Source organism: Elgaria multicarinata, chromosome 12 (assembly GCF_023053635.1).
Source record: "Elgaria multicarinata webbii isolate HBS135686 ecotype San Diego chromosome 12, rElgMul1.1.pri, whole genome shotgun sequence".
NCBI lineage: Eukaryota > Metazoa > Chordata > Lepidosauria > Squamata > Anguidae > Elgaria > Elgaria multicarinata.
Window position 1 is genome coordinate 35,901,802 of NC_086182.1, and position 19,371 is coordinate 35,921,172.

The 19,371-nt window shown below is 42.7% G+C and overlaps 1 protein-coding gene across 1 annotated transcript in view; it reads right to left on the reverse strand.

Annotated features, from left to right (window-relative positions):
• CADM1 (cell adhesion molecule 1) overlaps window positions 1-19,149 on the reverse strand; it is a 193,069-nt gene extending 173,920 nt beyond the window's left edge. The window contains exon 1 of the mRNA XM_063139184.1: window positions 19,053-19,149. The gene's annotated coding sequence lies outside the window, so the exon portion shown is untranslated. The remainder of the gene's footprint in view (window positions 1-19,052) is intronic.
• Between the last annotated feature and the right edge of the window lie 222 nt (window positions 19,150-19,371).

Consider the following 19,371-nt stretch of genomic DNA (forward strand, 5'->3'; position numbering starts at 1 on the left):
AGCCCCTTCTGAAACCCTCCTAATGCACAGTTAATAGGGGGCATCGCCCCTCCCACCCATGCAAGGACACCCATGCACAACAGGGGTGGGTTAGCTTATGCAGCCCTCCTCACATGCTTTTTAAATATATGGAGGACTCATTTGAACGCTACTATTCTTCCACTTCTTCCCATTTCAACGCCTTTGCCAAAATCTGCACAATAGCTGCAGATCTTTAATTCTCAAAGTCAAGGCGGTAGTTGGAAATTTGAATTTTTCTCCAGGCAAGCTGGTTGGCACACTGCTAACCTACCCCAGCTGTTCAGTGAAGTCGGCATTTGGAGCGAGTGGGTGAAAATGGACTGAAGTGAAGCCACGCCACATTTCCAACACTACCATGCACATCAAGTGGTAGAAGCTCTAGTTATAGGACACATCCTTCCCATAGAAGGTAGACAGATGTGCCTCAATGAGTTGAGGACCAGTGGAGAATGCATAGGCTGCCCTTCTCCACTCCACATGAGAGGAGAAACCAACACAGGCTTTTAGCCTTGTGGAAACTACAGAGCTAGAAGATAAGGAAAGGCACAGCCCGACAAAAAGAAGGTTTTCATGAGAAACTAGAATGTAACACATTTGCAAAGAGCAGCATGCAAAGCATAATTAAAATATTATCTTCCTGATAGAAGCACATTATTCTATATTCGTCTTCACTCATGCCAAGATTAGCTTCCATTCAGTTCAGAGACACTCAAAAGAACAGATTGTTCTTTAGAAACTGATAGTGTAGCTCAGGTAATACGAAGGTTTGTTGCTCTGCAGATGCCTGAGCAGAAGGGATACACGTACAGATAAGGTGATGCCCGTTATCAAATGGGTTCCTGATGATGCGAGCTTACAAAATTTCAAGTCTTCCAAAAGTCTTCCAGAATACAAGGACAGCCACAAGAAGAGACCAGACACTAGGTGGCAGCCTGCCCACCACCCCAATAAATATGATGATGATGATTTAGATCCATTCCCGTCTCCCCATTCACAAACTGACACAGAAATGGGACAGAACAAGCATGTATTTTGGGGGGGGGGGGAATTATGTAAATGTTACAGAAAGTGAAACAGACAGATTGGTCCATCCCCAGCACTAGTGGCCAGGAGTGCTTTTTACCAGCTTCAGCTGACATGTCTCACCTCAGTGGCACATGCATTGGTTAAGTCCAGGCTGGATTAGTGTAAGACATTCTGCTTGGACATGCTCTTTTGGACATGACTGGAGCCCATCTGATCACAGTAGCTAGGGTCAGGCAGGAATTACTGGGCTTCTCATGGTCATGTTATCTGTGACCTCGTGGTAGGAAGGCTTCTCTGCAGCATATAGCTAAGATTGCTTGCCTAAGTCATTTAGAATTCTTGGTGCTTCATATTATCTTTGCCAATAGCAATACTACATTGCATTGTATTCTAAGGGCTGGATTGCACCTGTGGAGGCTTAGAGGGTGGATCTATATTTTAGAAGGTGTTAGATCGGGGTATACAATGTGACAACTCCCATGATCCGTTCCCATTAGCCATGCAGTCTGGGACTGATAGGGGCTGTAGTCTAAAACATCTGGAGAGTACCAGTTTGCCTACCCTTACGGTCCCTCCCAAGTCTGAGGCCTTAGCTAGACCTAAGGTTTATCCCGGGATCATCCTGGGGTCGTCCCTGCTTGCTCCCGGGATATCCTATGTGTCATTTACATGAACAGGGATGACCCCGGTACGATCCCGGGATAAACCTTAGGTCTAGCTAAGGCCCAAGTCTCTGAATTACTCATCATGCACAACTGAATGGTAGCTCTCCCAAAGTACAGCAGTGTGTTTACATATTGACATCTGCTTAGACACTTTAAGCAGATACCATTCTAGTTACCAAAGAGGCTTCATAAGCACAAAACATAATACGTTGGGAAACTGCAACAAACTCCCTGCTGCCTAATGTACCATATTACACTCATGCACATGCTTCCATTTGGTTTCTGCCTCATGAGGAGCTACACGTAAACTGAGGCCTTAGCTAGACCTAAGGATTATCCCAGGCAAAGGGAGGGGTCGTCCCTGCCTGCTCCCGGGATCCCCTGTGTGTCATTTGGATGCACAGGGATGATCCCGGGACAATCCCAGGATATAGGCCTGGTCTAGCATGGCCTGAGTCATTTCATATTTTTACCACTTTCGTCAAAGGCTTCTTGAATTCTGGAAGATGATTTTAAAACGAAGAGGCATTGTCTTAGCGATTTGTATCTCAGGTGGCTTCCTTTCAGTACACAACAGTAGCCCTTCCCCAAGATGTGCATGCACAGATCATTAAACAGAAATGTTCACAAGCACAAGAAAACAAGTGCATTATAGAACAGCACTAAAAGAAGAACTGCCAAGCTTCCTTTCATTGATGCTTTTATTTTTTAAAAAATGAGGATATTTTATGCTAAATTTGAACCATGCAGGAAATGTGGTCACAATGGGAACAACAGATGAGAGAGTATTTTCAGTACTTTTTATGTGAGGAGCCAATTAATTTTATGGGGTAGCAATAAAACAACTTTCCTCCTCTCTACTAGACTAGAGATGAGCGAACGAGTGACGCACGAGATCGCTAGGATTCTCCAAATGTCATCTCACCGGTCGTTTCCTGCCTGATTCCTGTTTGGATTGGCAATTGCTGCTCACTCTGTGTGAACAGGAAAACTGCTCAAATTGAGCAATAATCAAAAATGACATTTGCACAACTTTCCCCAAATTTGTGCAACTTTCCCCCATAGACTAAAGCATGGCTTTCAATCTACAGGGGGAAATTTGTGCAAAACCAGATGCCTGCTTGTGCCTGTGCTCAGGGCTTCGAACAAAACATGTTTGCATGTTTTGCAAGCAAAACGAAATTCTTATACATCTCTATTGACAACCAATGAGTAATAATTCGATCAATATTACCAGCGCTACTCCTCCAACTCATGCCCTCTGACACATACTTGATGGGTTATGCCTAAAAAAAACCAGGCAACTACACCAAGTGCCACAAGAATGGCCGAGATTTGAATCCTCAGTGAAAAACAGCTAGCATTAACAAGCACCTACAATAACCCCGAGTGTACAATATAAAACTCTTTTTGTCCTTGGTGACCAATGGAAACCCAAGATACAGCTTCCACCCTGTATTTAACTCAATATGAATTTTGCACTCAGGATGCTATTTTACCACACCTTCTCAGTCACTGTTGGAAATAGGAATCTCCACCCCCTAGATATACCAACTCCACTCCATCACCCAGGGATGAAAGAGGCAAATCAAGAGCTCTTGACATTGCCCAGGATTTTGGAGACTAGTTTCAGTTCATTTCAACCTCCAAACTGAACACATGAGTCAATAATCACAGGATAACAAAGGCCTCTAAGAGATCAGAACTTCAAAACGGGAAAGGGGGGGGGGGTCATATGCATGTAGTGAAGAGGTTGGTGATAGGTAGAAGAAGCCAGTGTGCTGCAATGGAAAATTTGATGACAAATCAGGGAATCAACAATTGTGCTTGTCTAACCTCAAAGTGAGAATCGAATGTTGGTTGACCCATCCTCTGACTTGATGCTAGACTTCAGTGAAAAAGTAAAGGGGGGGGGGGAGTTGGTTGACTCTTTTTTTAAAAGAGGTTACAAATAAGTTAAGATGGTGATAAATTCAGGGTCACTCAAGCAAGGACAAACCTATGCCCTCCTGATGAATTCCTACTTGGGGACAATGGTGGGGTCTTGTCACTGCCCTCAAACTGGAATGAAAAAGCATTTCAGATGTTTCCAAAGCTGCACAGAATGTCATAAGCAAGACCCCAGCCTTCTCACAAGGCCCAAGAGACCGGCACTGGCACATTTTTTGTCTGACTGCAAAGGCCAGCCAAAACTTTGTGGAGCTCTGAACAAACTCACTTGAGTGTTGGCTCTCCCCAGCTGAAATTGGGGTGAGGGTTTAATCTGCAAATCGTTTAAATGATTGTTTAAGTACCGGCTTGGGGGTGAGGAAGGGAATCTCATGCTGCAGAATTTAGCAGTGTCCCACAGTGCTTTCCTTAAAGACACCCTCTCAGAAAGGCTAAAAAAAAAATTCCAATTACTTATTCTAGATCTCAGTTGTAACACATTCCCATTTTCCCCCAGACATGTTAAACGGACAAAGTGTAGTGATGGAAAAAGGAATGAAATGGTTTCTGTGATTAGAGTAGTACAGCTGGCCACAGACAGGATTTCTGAAAAGACAAACTTTGGCACAACACAAAATTCATTAAAAAACAAAAGTGGTGTGAAGGCAATACGCAGTGACATTCTCTGGTAAACAAGGCAACATGCTTCCGTGGCTAGGAGCATGCAAGGTAAGAAGCATCTTAATGGCTAATTAGGCACCTATATTAGCTGATAGGCAAAAAGAAGAAAGTGTTGGGAGTATTATTGAATCACAGTCATATTGACATTAATTCTGGCTGTTGGTACATCATTGATTTTTTTAGAAGCCCTGCAAACAAACAGCTCTTGCATTGTGTTTCAAAGCACATACAACCAGGGCCTGCATTAGCAGTTAATTAACATGCACATTCAGTAATGAAACAAAGAGCAAGGTTTTAAACAAGCCAATTCTTTCTCCCTCAATTACTACTTTCCTGTATGCAACAAAGGTGTAATAAGCTAAATTATGCTATTCAAGTTAAAGGAGACCTTTCAACACGTCTTTTTCCCCCCAACCAACCAGATGCTTTGAATAAGGACAGCATTCAGCTGCCACAGCCCAGGGCTCCCTTCACTGCCTCCCACTTTCAGTTGGCTAGCCGTGGGCTACACAGTTATTTCCGATGCCATCCATTAGAACCGACCAGCATAGACCCAGTGAACCAAGGGAGCAATGGGCCATTTCCAGGCACACACCCTCAAAATGGCTGCATCCTGATTCCTGGTTTATCGATCAAAAGCTTTTCTGCATTGCCTAAGGTGCCATCCTATTTTACGGTGCTTGGCCCATCGCACCCTAAGAAACATGAATTCATAAGACGATATCTCCAATTTACTTATTTAGAACACTTATATCCAATTTTCGAGGTGGCTTACAATATAATACACACACACATACAACCTCTAGTCCCCTGGTCAATGGGTTTGCCTAGAGGGCAAACTTGACCTCTGCCATCCCAGGGCAACGGGCAGTTTGAGCAGAGTGTTCTTTCGGGTTGGGAGGAATACAAGCAAGTGCACAGCTGCTTCTCCTTCTCTGGCTTGGGAACGCCAGGCTAGACTCCCGCCCACTTGCCAATGGATATCCTGGGAGTCGGGGGCTACAGCCTCCCCGTGACTCTTAGTACCCTGGTAGCAGTGTGGGCTTTGATTCAGTGCTCCCAGAGTAACTTTGTGTGCCTTTCCTTTTATTCAAACTTCACATCACTAAAGCATTAGGACCTGTGTGCGCCTTATTTCAGCAACCTGACACCATCACCACTGGCTTCACTTCAGAAGATGCAGACTGACATATTAATGCATTTCAAGAGGCATTTCCTGGTAAAGAACAAATTGTGTCCCCGTTCCCACAATTTTTGAAGCAAACACGCCGTGCGTTGCCGGCGCTGAACCTGCGTAGGATAAGGGGGCAGAGCAGGGATGACAAGCGATGGGCAAAAGGGTAACAGGACCTCGCCCAAAATGCTGTCAACTACCCCGCTTGCTACATTAACAGGCTACATAGCCTGGGTTAAAATTTTCGCTCTCCTAGTATAGCTCCTTTTTGTTGTTTATTCGTTCAGTCGCTTCAGACTCTTCGTGACTTCTTGGACCAGCCCACGCCAGAGCTTTCTGTCGGCCGTTGCCACCCCCAGCTCCCCCAAGGTCAAGTCTGTCACCTCCAGAATATCATCCATCCATCTTGCCCTTGGTCGGCCCCTCTTCCTTTTGCCCTCCACTTTCCCTAGCATCAGCCTCTTCTCCAGGGTATCCTGTCCTCTCATTATGTGGCCAAAGTACTTCAGTTTTGCCTTTAATACCATTCCCTCAAGTGAACAGTCTGGCTTTATTTCCTGGAGTATGGACTGGTTGGATCTTCTTGCAGTCCAAGGCACTCTCAGAATTTTCCTCCAACACCACAGTTCAAAAGCATCTATCTTCCTTCGCTCAGCTTTCCTTAGCCCAAACTCTGTGCTCCCCAAACTAATTTTTGGAGTTGTTCCCGGGGCACACAAGCCAATGGGAGTTTCTCAGTGTGCATCTACCATGTCTCCCCACCATTGCTTAGGAACATCTATCTTCCCCGACCCCCTACAGTCTCTGATGTTTAGTCCGTAGGTGTCTGTTTCAGTACTGAAGTGTGGGTCTCCCCTCAGACAGCTGAGATGGTGAGTGCAGCCACCATGAGGTAATAGATTATTACTTAATGTACATTTCTTTGAAAAACAAATTCTGACTGTAAAGTATTGAAGATATCTTTGCGATCCTCTCTGCCATAGTTCTAGAGCAAATCATAGCAAGCAACAAACAACCCTTCCAGAAAGAGAAGGGAATGCGCTTGTGTGTGTCTGAAGATCCCCCTGTGCTGGTGAGCAGGCTTTCTAGGAGCAAGCAGGACTAATAGCCCCCACCTCAGCCTAATAGCTGCTTGCTCAGGTAGCTGAGGTGGGTGGGGGGAGGGGGGGAGGGAGTTAATGGAAATAATGTTTTCATTTTAAACTATATAAATCAGCAACTGATATCCCACTGCCCCACAACCCTCCTTTATCCAGTTCTTGATCAAGCTATTTGCTAGCGTAATTGAAGCCTTCTTTGAGAGTCTTTAGATTTCATTTTGTGTTTGGGGGACAATGCAGCAAAAAAGACATTCACCATCCATCTTTCTTTACATGCCCTAATCTAAACAGAAGACACAAATTCAAGAATGTGCTTGTGATGGATAGCTCCCCTTCTTGCCACAGTATGGCTTAAATATAACGTATTAGGGCTCTCAAAATCCTTTACAGGGGGGAAAAATGAAACCATATTCATACTTATTTTAGCTTCCCCTACAGTCCTTGCTGCCAAACATAGTTATTACAGAACAGGGCAACTAAAATGGGTTGGGGTCTGAGAGGGGGAGGGGGGAGGGAGGGAGGGAGAGAGAGAGAGAGAGAGAGAATGAATCAAGCTACCATGTGGGGTCAGAGAAGCATGAACATACTTTAATGCATATCCGCTCATGGCATAGTTATGGAGTTTTCTAACTCTTTCAAAGCTGTAGGAATGGAAGTATTATTTCCCAAATAAGCAAGCATGCAAGCCAGAACATTTCAGTATAATGAGAACTCTACTCCAGAGTCTTGTAAATGTTAAGAGATTCAAACATTTTTACAAGCAGCTAGGTGGAACACTACTGCTTTTCCACAGACTGCAAATTTAATCCAAACCATCAATCCTGTCAAGGCAAAAAACCTGTTGCCAGCAGCAACTCCCAAGGACTCAGTTGGAAGGTGGCCAGAGGGGAGCCAGAAGCCTTCAGCTGCAGAAACCCCGTCGTCTTGGAGCCAACCCTGGCGTCAGCACCAACTGAGGTGATGCGCACTGCTGCTGTCAGAGAAGGCAGGACATACTTCCACCACGACCCTCCTCTAGGGCGAGTTTGGCTTAGGCCGGATGGCACAGCACCCCAATGCCGCCTCTCTTCTACCCCACACACTGCAAACAGGGGTGCATTACCCGCCCCTTGACTGCTATTGATGGGGACCAATGAAGCCGAACTTCCCCCTAGGTTTCAAAGGAGAACCTAGACATAGTGGGCATTACAGAGACCTGGTGGAATGGAGAGAACCAGTGGGATACGGTCATCCCTGGATACAAACTTTACAGGAAGGACAGGGAAGGGCGTACTGGGGGGCAGTGTTGCTCTCTACGTCAAAGCGGGCATTGTGCCTAGTAGACTAGAGCACCTAAACAGGGAAGACTCTTCCACAGAAGGGCTGTGGGTGACAACCTGGTGGGCCACTGTGTGAACAGAGTTCCGGACGAGATGGACCCTTGGTCTGTTCCATCATGGCACTTCTTAAGTTCTTACTGTATTTTGGCTGGTTGGGAGAGGCTGGCCTAAAACAGCGATTGGGATCCTCTTGCCTACAGGCCTGAGGAGGCCCATGGAAGCACCCCATGTGCCCCAGCAGTCTCTGCCCCTGGCACCGCCCCCTCTACGAAGGAGGAGAAACCTCTTATCTGTCAACAGCAGCTGATCAGAGGTAAAGAGCTTTCCCCTTCTTACCACCGGAAAAGGCTCCCTTTCTCATTGCATAGCAGGGGAGATCACTTCTCTCCAGTCAGCTGCCAATCCGAGATAAGAGCTTTTCACTGCAGGCCAAGGAACTGCTCAGTGATTCTGCCATACTTCCGCCTGAGTATTGCCCTGCTTACTTCTAAGTAGTCTTGCAGAGGCTTGGTGTTTGGGATGCTACTTGAAAGCACTGCTGAGTGATTCAGTCCTAATCACCCTGCTTACTTGTGAGAAGACACGATGCTCAAGTAATCATGCTCCCTACTATAAATTGGAATTTGGTGGGGGCAAATTTTTCAGCCTCGTCCACCACTGGAATGCAGCCTCCGAGTAGAGCTCTGAAGTGAAATCTGTCCTTAGGATGAAAGAAAACCCCTGACTGAAAGGGATCTATTCCACTCATGCATCCCCCACCACAACAGACAATTCTGATTTATTGTTGCAAAATTCTGATTCAACAGTCTCAAATCAGAGTTATTTCTATTGTTGGAATGAGAAAGTCTCAGTTTGCTATCCCATTAATGGGCTAAACAGAGAGGGTCTAACTAGAGAAGATTTCTATGCTTTCCTACCATCGTCACCTGTACGTTTGTTACAAAATTATTTATGGAATTAATAGACTGTGACGTAAATATTTCACTACTATGATTTTTAATTTATATTAAAAATGCAGAACCTCTTCTACAAATACAAACAACCAAGTCCTATGAATCCCCTTCTCAATAACCCTCAAGTCATCTTATTCCATTTCAGCTTTCTCTGCTTACTTCTAAGTTGACATTATGCTCATGCTTACTTCTGAGTAGACATGCGGAGGCTTGATATTTAGTGTGCTATTTGGAAGTGCTGCTGAGTGATTTATCCCCCTGCTTGACTTCTGACCAGGTGGGCAGAGGCTCGCTCTGCTTATCTGTGAGGAGACCGTCTGCTCAGGGCTATTCTCAGCAGCCATGCCTCCTACTACAAACTTGAATTAGAAGGTTAGATTATTTCAGCCCTGGCCACCTCTGCCTGTGACTCCACCTTGCCTTTAGCCCTGCCCACCACTGGGATCCTCCCCAAAATGGAACCTGGCCCTCAGGCCAAAAATAGGTGCCCCACTGCTAACCTGAAAGAATGATAGGACCTGGCCCGGCCCATCCCATCCACCTCCCCCTCTTTTGAGCTGCTTAGCCCTGGGCCAAAACCAAGTGTGTGCCTCAGACTCCCATCACAAGAATAACCGGCCTTTGGTGGGCTATACTGAGGAATGGGCTCTGAAAGTTGTTTTCTTGACTAAAGGAAGCTACAAAAATCTACGGATGTTTGCTACACCTTTCTCCATTCCAGACAATTTGCATTTGGCATTTGCTTGTCAATTTTTCTATTATATTTCTAAAGGCCATTATTGATGCATAGCAGTACCATGTGGCCAGCATGCTTAGTCTAGAACCATGACTAGCCATCTCTCGCCAAAACTGCGCTTTAGTGCTTACTAATATGTTGTACAAGGAAATTCACCAACCTGGACCTTTCACGCAAGGAAGTGAAAATAAAATCCTTTCCAAGTAGAAAGTATTTGAAAGTAGCAGGATTAGCCAAGTAAGCTTGTAGGATCACCCAAAACTTGGAAATCTCTAATTTTCTGTAGCAGATAAGATTTACAGTGCCTGTATTCATTTGAGCATGTACTGTTTTGCAAACAGAACTTATGATCCATCTTTCCCTGCTGCTCAGACAACAGCAAACAATTTGCTTTTATAATCAAATGTTTGCTGGTATTTTATGCACTGGGATTTATTGCAGTCGTGCTGGATAATGATAGAAGTATTACCTGTACTGCCGCATGCATTTAAAAGAAAAACTAGATGGAGAATTGGAATTTAGAATAGGTGCGATTTTCATTTTGTCACTGTTGCATTTCTTAGATGGGGAAGGGGCATGTCTAATGTCATCACTGCAGCGTTATAAGGTGGGGGGAATCCGTAAGACCTTTTGCGAGGGGAGTGAGACACTTCACAAACCCTTCTGTCTCTCTCCAAGCCTGAACTGTGATGTTAGTTCAGGGACGGATCTGCAGAAAGCATGGAGTTTGTTGATCCAAGTTACCAGAAGAAAGAAGCTTCCAAGATATGGTCAGCAACTAGAAGAGGTATCATTTGATTAGATCAAGGCAACTGCTGAGCCCATCTGGCTGGATATTCATTTCCCCTCACAGATGTTCAGTTGATATGAACAGATACTTGTCGGCACAAGAGAAGAAATTTTTACTCCGAAGGTCATGTGCTCCCCACCCAACACAACAGTGTCAAGTTCGTAGTTATTTGGGGCAGAACATCTTTTCCAAGTTTGCATCCATCAGAGCAGGGGGTTAAGCAGCACCTGAAGCAACATACAGGTTTAGTTCACTCCTAAGATGAAGGCAGGGTCTGCGGTGTAGCCTCACCCAGGGAAGGGAATCCAGACAAGCTATCATTAACTTTACAGATGCTCAGCAGAGAGTTTTCCCCACCTTCTTAACTCACTGAGCTATGGGCTGCAGAATTACTCAGTGACATGGAAGTCCATTGTACATAGTGTGCACCTGGAGCTAAGAGACCCAGTTCAGCTTCCAGCTTAGCCAACATCATTCTCAAAGTTCAACTTTTCTTCCCCTTCAGTAAAATATGAGCCAGACTAATCTCTTCCTCCAGTGTTTTGCCTCATGGTCAAATATAGAATAATTTCCTATCCAATCCATCCTAAAGAGAACCAAATGGACACATTTCTAGAACGAAAGCTGGCAGGGATGGTATTTTTAATAAACATTTTAGAAATTCATCTTTAATTTACATAGTTAAACCAACAGCAAGACTAGGGAATAATCGGTAATTTGTACCCATGTCCTGGCCATTAAGTCAAAGAGATCTGAGAACAAAAAGATAGTATCAGGCGTTACTTTTTTCCTATACTTTTCTAGTCCTGCCTTTATATATCCAGCACACACACACACACACACACACACTATTATACAATCACAAACCTGCAGAGGTAAAAATGTCCCTATTAGCTTTTTAACAAATTGTGTTACCATCTGCCATCTTATTTCCATTCAGTGAAATAGTTAAAGTTGTTGTGGCCGGAAAGATCTAAACTCTTCCATAATAATTCAGGTGAGGCATGTCCACCTAAGAATATTCCAGCCTGTCATTCAGACCTCGCTCGAAATTTGCCTACCAGCTGCCAGCCCAACCTACCTTCCAAGTAGAAATGCACCACAATTATACACACCCAGTGCAATTGACATTCACCCAAAGTTCAACTTAATGAATTGACAATTGTTTCAAAGCCTGAGAAAAAAGAGCCATGTACATCACTGCCTAGAAACTATTAACCTATCTGCAATAGACTGTAATAATTGAGCACAATTAGATATACAATTTAGACAATTCATCAAAATGGATGAACAAAAATAAAGAACTTTCCCATTTTAATCATGTTCCTTTTCAAAAGGGACAGGGCTTTTACTCTAGGCTAGTTTTTCAGCAATTCCTTTATTGCACTCATTCTTTATCAGCAAACTGATTACAAAGGAGTCTCAGAGTTAAGCAGCGCATGTTGAAACATAGCTCTTATTCTGAAATATGTTCTTGACATCAGTATCGCGAAAGAGAAATATGGCATTTTGGCTCAAGCCAACAGTATCCTGCAATTCTATTAAATTGCTAGGAACTCATAGAAAAGAATTCAAAGATTGCTTAGGGCCTTACATATGCACATGATCTTGGCTATTCTTAAAGAATAACTTGGCATGCTTTTGTAGAGCTTCTGATTGAAGCAATTCAACACCATCAACAAAATCTGGATCGGACGGCTTTTGTACACCCTGCCTTAACGCAAACTGCAAGACTTATCCGTGGCATCCATCTGCACAGTGCTCTCTCTGACCAGGTTTTAAAATGACCTGTCCCCTTTTTTTACTCAACCCATCAACGACTGCTTCAGACACAACGCCTGACATTGTTAGAGCGCCTTTATTTATTTATTTATTTATTTATTACATTTATATACCACCCCATAGCCGAAGCTCTCTGGGCGATATACAAAAGTTAAAAACAGTAAACATTAAAAAGTATACAAAATTTAAAAACCATCAGAAACATAAAAACAACAGTTCTGGGATCTGTTAAAAAACAATCGTAGCATTGTTAAATGCTGTTAAATGCCTGGGAGAAGACGCCTTTGGAACAGTTACTCTATCAAGGCTACACAATTTTCTCCTATCACCCCAAAACACATTCAGAATTTAGCTGAAGTGCAGGATCTAAGGCTACCATTGATTTATATAAATACAAACACACCTCTCCACCCCGCCACCCTCATCCCTGCTCAACAGCAAACTCAATTTTCCAAATACTGCCCAATGAAGACTGAGCATGCTGAGCATAACGGACTGCGGAAGGGGGCAACGTGAAAGGGAGGATGGAATGGGATATGGCAAGTCTGGCAGGCAGCCATCTTGAACAAGAGCACTCCATTTGAAGGTCCCACTTGTATGTCTCAGAATAGGGAACTGATGTACTGTCAGTGTTCTCAGGCATTGAAATGAGCCTCAACGACCTGCAGCGAGTGAGGAGGGGTGTCAAAGCCCAGAGAAAGGAAGCTTGACATCCTCATAATAAAGGATGGATGCATTAACAGCCCCCATTTGCAAACACCAACTAAAAGGTATATCCTCCCACTAGGAGACAGGCACGGCGTCTGTCATGCACTCTTCTTTTAGTGAGGATGAGTGCATGACAGAAAAATTGTGATTGAGGCACCAGTTGGATCAAGACACTTGAGGGTACATCACATACATAGGTATGTCCCCAATATAGAAAAAAGTTGTATATATCTACATAGAGGGGCATTCACCAGTCAATAATAATAATAATAATAATAATAATAATAATAATAATATCCGAAGCAGCAACAGATCAATAGATTCCTCCCTCATTGCTTTACCATCATCTTTCCACCACTAAAACTGAATTGTAGCTTGTATCCCACAGCTACTAAAGAGAGTGAACTCTGATTTACTGGTCTCTTAAAAGGCAGTTGCCTTTTAGCTATCACCACGTATGAACTTAATTATTTGGTGCTTTTGCTTTAAGGAAAAGGTATTGCGGTACTTTTAAAGCAGCCATTGTCTCTGCATCCCCCTGAACAAGTAAAGAAATGAAATGAAAGTTAAAGTCACCATAAAAATATTCATTGCTTCCATGTTCACATTTCATTTTCTCTGGCTTCCATCATAAAAAGCTTAGTGTGTGCTCACTGTTAATCTTTTCTGAGACAAGGATTTTTTTAAAAAAGAGTTTAGCAGCAATCCCATGCCTCTGGGCTATTTTCCCTTAAGGACGAGATAGGAGTTAAATTTACTATTTCAAATCCTAACCCCTCAGAACACCAACAATGCAGCAGTTCAAACAGAATCAGATTAAGAACAAACCTGCTATGGGAGCAAAGAGAAAGAGCATTTGAGGCTACACCACCGTTCACCCTATAAATCTGCTTCTCCTAATATAAAGCAAAATCACCAATAGTAGATGGACTTTTCAATATATCACACAAATATAGTATTCTAGAGCACTTAACCATAAATTACCCATAAGGAAATTTGCTTCACAGCTTATACAACACACACACACACACACACACACACACACACACACACACACACATACTACATTGTTCTTATGGAACTCAGTCTTTTGAAAAGGAACGGCACAGAAACACTCCGGGAGATTGTGCCCTTGGTGGAGTAAGACCTTCGCACTGCTGTTAATCCCACTGGCCAAATCACATGTACCAATGAACACGATGTAGAACTGCATCCCACTCCACATATGATCTTCTCACCTGAGTGAATAACCGAATGCCTCAGGTGTGCTTGATCCGCCACCAAAGCTGTGCATGTACAGCTTGCCTGCTGCCCATGACAGCAGAATCAGGAAATGGCCGGTAGTACATGCAGCCCATAAAACAGACTTGCACAAGAAAATCTGTGCAGCATTGTAAGTGTTTGTGAACCGCCCAGGGAGCGTCAGCTATTGGGCGGTATAAAAATGCAATTAATAATAATAATAATAATAATAAGAAGAAGAAGAAGAAGAAGAAGAAGAAGAAGAAGAAGAAGAAGAAGCAGCTTTTTATTCTCCCAGTATTTTAACACTTACTTTTAACTTAAATTTAATTTTTACTGTTTTAACTCTGTATTTTAATTTTATATCAATTTTGCTGCGTGGTTTTTATTCTGGTTGTGCTTTTTATATTGTATTGTGTATTTGTGCTTTTAACCTGTTGATTGTCTTAGTATGATTTAAATTTTTGTGAACCGCCCAAAGAGCTTCGGCTATTGGGCGGTATAGAAATGTAATAAATAAATAAATAAATAAAGATGATGATGATGATGATGATGATGATGATGAAGAAGAAGAAGAAGAAGAAGAAGAAGAAGAAGAAGAAGAAGAAGAAGAAGAACAGCTTCCATGGGCACTTCGTTGTGCACTTCCAGTTGGCCACTGGTTACATAGCATACCAGAACTTCTGGGAAGACATCCTGTTGAGGACACGCCTTGAGTGATGTTTTAGTAGCAGCAACAGTAGCAGACAAGACGAATGTGAAGGCTGCAGACATGTGCACATGGCCACACAGTTCATGTCACATGACTGCTAATTCACTATCTCAGACTTGTGCATAACAATAAACTCATTATCAAAGAGAGGATTTATAGTGTAAAATATGGTTTGGAAATGAATATTTACAGCCATGAACGGAAACTAAAAACTGTGTTTTAAAAGGTATCTTAAGGCTACCTGTGAAGCAGAATACCTTGGTTAACAGCAGCCTTCTTTACACCGCCTTCTCTTTTGTAAGTCTACCTCTGGAGGGAAATCTGTGTTCACTAAAACTAAAACATGTCAAAAGCAATAAGATAAAAGGACTTTTTAAAGTTTGAGGCAGGACTTTATTGTACTGGAATTTTGTTTTATAGGAAAAACAAATGCAGACTGACATCCCCTGTAGCATTTAGCTCTAGCAAAATGAAAGCATGATTTAACAGTCCATTTAATGTCACGTTATTTAAAAAGAGCAGGGCAACTGTACAGGTTGAATACGCGATGAGAACAGAGTCCCACACCAGTATCAAGCAGCAGACTCCTAACATCAGTTGGGGCAGAGTACAAAGATCTGGGAATCCTGTGAAAGAAATTCTTCTTCCAACAGAAAAATGTGGTATGTTCTCTGCGGGATCTGCAGCCAGAAATCACTGAGCCAAATCTGCCTCTGCCCCCACTTTAGTACCAAAACCTTCCCACCCTGACCCAGCAATGAAACAAACATGGCTAACCTACAGGCAAGTGCACTGTGTGGAGGGAGTGGAATCCATCACAGAGCTTTCTGGCAGTCCGTTCAGGTAGGACTGACCACCATCTTCAATCCCCATTAAACTAACTCAATAGGCTTGGGTATCAGTGACCACGTTATTTTTATTACTGTCTTGAAAACACGGCTCTCTGTTGGTTTTACTGTTTTCTGCCTAGGCAGACAGATAAGCTGGCTGTTATGAAGGCACCTCAACCCCATAGGGGGTTCAAGGAGTGTTGTTTCATATTATTTAAAACCTATATAAAGTCACTGAGAGAAATCACCTGCAACTCTGGAATGCGGTATCATCAATATGCAGATGACACTCAACTCTATATTTTGGTCACCAAACATTCAAAAGCTGATGGAACGCCTCTCCTGACATGAACCTACCCGTACACTGCGCTCAACATCTAAAGTCCTCCTCTGAGTGCCTACTCTGAGGGAAACTTGGAGGATGGCAACAAGAGAGAGGGCCTTCTCAGTAGTGGCCCCCCAGTTATGGAATGATCTCCCCAACAAGGAGATCATTATCTTTTCTGCACCTTTCTCTTTTCCTAGACATTTAACAGCATATGTTGATTTTATAACTGACCAAAGAATAGTTGTTTTAAATGGATATTGTTGTTTTTATACTTTTAGTGGTTTTAATTTTTGTATATCTGTTTTAATGTTCATTGTTTTTTACTTTTGTAAACTGCCCAGAGAACTTCGGCTATGGGGCGGTATATAAATATAAATAAATAAATAAAAGCTGTTCTGAAAAAGGATCCAGAGACAGTGGACAAATGGACAGAGATTGAACCCTGGCATTAGAGACTGTTTCTCCCAACATATGTCTATGCTTTCTCCCAACATAAGCTATGCTTATAAATCAGGCCCTGCTTCCTACAACAGAGAGTAAGGTAAGAACTGTAGGCACCAGAAGCAGGGACGGTATGGTGGCTACCCTGAAGCAGTGGAACAACATTTTCAATTAAATTCAGATTTCTACTTCTTTACTTACTTTTAGAAGGGCTGCAAGGCACAATTTTTCCACCCAAGCTTCTGAAGTGGAAAACCAGATCATTCAAAAAGAAAGATGCTGATATTTTAATTTTGGTTTTGTGTCATTTACTTGTATTTTAGTTTTTAACTGAATATTACCTATCTTATTTTTGTAAACCATTTTGAGCTGTGGCAAAGTAGCATATAATATATATGTTTACCTTCACAGTAACCCTTCTCATAAAACTAGTTGCTGAGACGCATCCCAAGGTTTAGGGAAGGGATATGCAACCTGGTGCCCCCCAGATGTTTTAGACTGCAACTCACACCATCCCCATGGTCAGGGAGGGCACTAAGTTGCCTGCCTCTGGCTTAGGGTCCATTCACCCTGAGCAGAAGCGCATTTGAAATTCTTAAATCCCGGCATCAAATGTCTTATCAAATGGGCAAGCAGGCCGCTGGAATTCTCCCATGCCTACGTATCATCCACTTTAAAGTGAAACCATTTATGTTCAGGAACTTGCCTTCTTGGGTTGGTTGTGTATTGCATTTTTTTAAACAAAACAAAACACAAAACATTTAACTCTCCTCTTTCTTACACACACACACAGAGAGAGAGAGAGAGAGAAAGAGAGAGAGAGAGGTTCCTCCTTGAGATGAAGGCATGATACATCTGTGATTAAGTTCCCATGGCAACAGACTGACGACTTAAGGACACACCATTCCGGGTTTTCTACAAAGCAGGAAGGTTTCACTTGGGAAGGAGGGAGGGAATGCAGAAGGCTATTACTAGGCAGGTCGTTTGCAATAATACTTATGCAGGTACAGACCACTACTGGAAAAGGAAATGGCTTACAGAAATGTGAGGCCTGCCCTATGCAACTGTCTTTGAAAATCAGAACCTTAGCATTATTTTAATGTACTCTTGTTATTTAATAATCCTCTGCTTCTGACATTAGTCTGTTACCATGGAAATGGCAGTCGCACATACACAGTACTATGGGCCATCAAAAAGCAGCAAAAAAATTATGAATAAGCTCGTGTTTTTTCTATAATTAGGAGCAATATGGAAACAGAACCATGAATTTCAAGAGATGCAGCTCCCTTCAAACACAACTCTCCTCCCAATACTAACCACATTACGGGAAGAATGGTACTATTGTTTTCAACAAAGCTTACTTCTAAATGTCCTCAAGGGGTCGGACTCAACAGCAACAGCAATCGAAAACAGCATTCAATACAGTTATGTCTACGTGACCATATACGTACGTGTGTGTGTGTGTGTGTGTGTGTGTGTGCGCGGAAAGAGAGAGAGAGAGAGAGAATGTTTATAGTACAAAGCTAAGAGCAGCCATCTGGTTTAAAAGCTTCCTTTCATTATGACTTTTCTCCCATTTTGTGTTTTCCATGAATAAAGTTTGAAGACAATTCTATATTATAAGTGTACACATGAAATCTTTCTACAAGCTCTCAATGAACTGCTATTTGCACTGTAGTCCCATTGCACAAGATTGCAGCCAGAAATGCCTCACCACTAAATCAACTCCCAACTCTATTATCACTCCGTTACTACAGGAAAATTAGCCCCTTCTAAAAATGAATATTTCCCCCTCTTGGACCTTCTTATTCCAAAACGTACAGCAGGAAAAGACACTCATGCAATCTAGTTGGTAACCAACCATTTGAATGCCCTCTCAATACATCCCTCTATTTTGCTGTGCTTATGGAAGAATTTTTCAGATCAATGTTGTGAAAAGTGATATTCCCTTGCCTGAGTCAACTCTCTTCAGCACTTAGGGCCCTTTCACACAAACTCATCCCTTGATCTGCAATTACGTAATGAACATGCAGTCAGTTGGGGAGGCCCTCATGCATATCCCAACGCCAACTGAGATGCAGTTGGTGGAACTAGGGAAAGGGCCTTCTCAGTAGCAGCACCCAGAACTGTGGAACTCCTTGCCCCAAGAGATTCATCTTGCTCCTACTCTTGCAGCATTTCTCCACAAGCTGAAGACTTTGCCTTGCCTTCACTTTGAGCTTTTAGTCTCCTTGTTATTTTGTTTTGCTCTGCTGGGGTTTAGTCGGAAATTATATTAGGAATTTGACGTACTTGGCTTTTAGTATATTGTAGGCTGCTTTGGGTGGAAAGGCGGTGTATAGCCAGGTGAATAAACAAACTTGAATATAATCCACCTTTATACTTTGCCAAGGATCACATGCTGAATTTGATGCAGATATAAAATTTAACAGAGCCACTAGCAATTGACCAAGTATGTGCACACACAAATAAATCCTGTAACTCTAAAAACAGGTAGATTTTAAAAGTGAGCATCAGATGAGCATCCCACCAGATAAGTATCTGAAATAAAATGAGAATCTGAAAGACAATACACCGCAACACACACACACACACACACATTCTTTTAGACTTACTAATGGAGCATCTTTCTACTGCTTAATTTCTTTCCACTGCTACATGGCTGAAGACTGCAGAACAGGACAGATCAATTGGCACATCCAAACATTATATTCACTTACCTAAAGAAAGGAAAAATAGGGGAAAGAACTATTAGTGCAAAATGTAGTATGTCTGATTTCAAAGGTTTGTAACAGGGCTAGAAATTTTCAGCTCTAGATAATAACTAGGCAGTGTTAAGAAGCTTTAATGGAGTCCCTGGGCACAGTTCATGTTACTCTCATTCTTTCGGGTTCTGTCTCAGGTGGTACACTGTTAGTAATGGATGGGCCTTGT